Below are 2,545 nucleotides of genomic sequence, written 5' to 3'. Positions count from 1 at the left end.
ATTCTATTCTATTCTATTCTATTCTATTCTATTCTATTCTATTCTATTCTATTCTATTCTATTCTATTCTATTCTATTCTATTCTATTCTATTCTATTCTATTCTATTCTATTCTATTCTATTCTATTCTATTCTATTCTATTCTATTCTATTCTATTCTATTCTATTCTATTCTATTCTATTCTATTCTATTCTATTCTATTCTATTCTATTTCTATTCTATTCTATTCTATTCTATTCTATTCTATTCTATTCTATTCTATTCTATTCTATTCTATTCTATTCTATTCTATTCTATTCTATTCTATTCTATTCTATTCTATTCTATTCTATTCTATTCTATTCTATTCTATTCTATTCTATTCTATTCTATTCTATCTATTCTATTCTATTCTATTCTATTCTATTCTATTCTATTCTATTCTATTCTATTCTATTCTATTCTATTCTATTCTATTCTATTCTATTCTATTCTATTCTATTCTATTCTATTCTATTCTATTCTATTCTATTCTATTCTATTCTATTCTATTCTATTCTATTCTATTCTATTCTATTCTATTCTATTCTATTCTATTCTATTCTATTCTATTCTATTCTATTCTATTCTATTCTATTCTATTCTATTCTATTCTATTCTATTCTATTCTATTCTATTCTATTCTATTCTATTCTATTCTATTCTATTCTATTCTATTCTATTCTATTCTATTCTATTCTATTCTATTCTATTCTATTCTATTCTATTCTATTCTATTCTATTCTATTCTATTCTATTCTATTCTATTCTATTCTATTCTATTCTATTCTATTCTATTCTATTCTATTCTATTCTATTCTATTCTATTCTATTCTATTCTATTCTATTCTATTCTATTCTATTCTATTCTATTCTATTCTATTCTATTCTATTCTATTCTATTCTATTCTATTCTATTCTATTCTATTCTATTCTATTCTATTCTATTCTATTCTATTCTATTCTATTCTATTCTATTCTATTCTATTCTATTCTATTCTATTCTATTCTATTCTATTCTATTCTATCTATTCTATTCTATTCTATTCTATTCTATTCTATTCTATTCTATTCTATTCTATTCTATTCTATTCTATTCTATTCTATTCTATTCTATTCTATTCTATTCTATTCTATTCTATTCTATTCTATTCTATTCTATTCTATTCTATTCTATTCTATTCTATTCTATTCTATTCTATTCTATTCTATTCTATTCTATTCTATTCTATTCTATTCTATCTATTCTATTCTATTCTATTCTATTCTATTCTATTCTATTCTATTCTATTCTATTCTATTCTATTCTATTCTATTCTATTCTATTCTATTCTATTCTATTCTATTCTATTCTATTCTATTCTATTCTATTCTATTCTATTCTATTCTATTCTATTCTATTCTATTCTATTCTATTCTATTCTATTCTATTCTATTCTATTCTATTCTATTCTATTCTCTATTCTATTCTATTCTATTCTATTCTATTCTATTCTATTCTATTCTATTCTATTCTATTCTATTCTATTCTATTCTATTCTATTCTATTCTATTCTATTCTATTCTATTCTATTCTATTCTATTCTATTCTATTCTATTCTATTCTATTCTATTCTATTCTATTCTTTCTATTCTATTCTATTCTATTCTATTCTATTCTATTCTATTCTATTCTATTCTATTCTATTCTATTCTATTCTATTCTATTCTATTCTATTCTATTCTATTCTATTCTATTCTGTTCTATTCTATTCTATTCTATTCTATTCTATTCTATTCTATTCTATTCTATTCTATTCTATTCTATTCTCTTCTATTCTATTCTATTCTATTCTATTCTCTTCTATTCTATTCTATTCTATTCCATCCTATTCTATAGAATAGAATAAATTAAAAATCGTCAAAATATTCCAATTATTAGATAAATTTAAATACATTAGTTGATAGCTATTAACATTTACAGATTTTGAACTTTGAGCGTTTGTTAAGAGCTCTTTGTATGTTTATTCTAGTCCTTCGGTAGAATCATGATAAGATTGAGCATTCTGTTATCATAATAGATAGACAAACTTAACTCTTGAAAATTCATAAAATCTAGGATGGTCAGTTTTCCCTAGCTGTTCAATGGAATGCATTCCTGAATTACTTAACAGAGCATAAGTTCAAGAGATGTAAACATTATCATACAAATACCTTCAAATTTTAAATCAAAACGATTAACCAATTGATCAAATGATGAGAAATGAAAATCTAACCCATCAGTTGATTGACTTAATCAAAACAAAGCCGCTTACACAATGCTAGATAGATAGGTCAAAGGATTGGGCAAACACTTGGCCATAATCTAACAGCTGGAGCCACTTCCTATGTGCAATACTTAACTGGGATTTCAAGTGGACCGTAATCCATCAACTATCGACAAACGTCCCCACTATAAAGCGCCCCGGGTGTGGCTGGCCGTTTTGCAGTTGGCAAATGGGTTTTCCCGAAGGCATTCACCATGACCAAATTAGGCGGAACTGGTGA

This window comes from Uranotaenia lowii, chromosome 1 (assembly GCF_029784155.1).
Source record: "Uranotaenia lowii strain MFRU-FL chromosome 1, ASM2978415v1, whole genome shotgun sequence".
Classification (NCBI taxonomy): Eukaryota; Metazoa; Arthropoda; class Insecta; order Diptera; family Culicidae; genus Uranotaenia; species Uranotaenia lowii.
Note: the sequence above shows the minus strand (reverse complement) of the source record.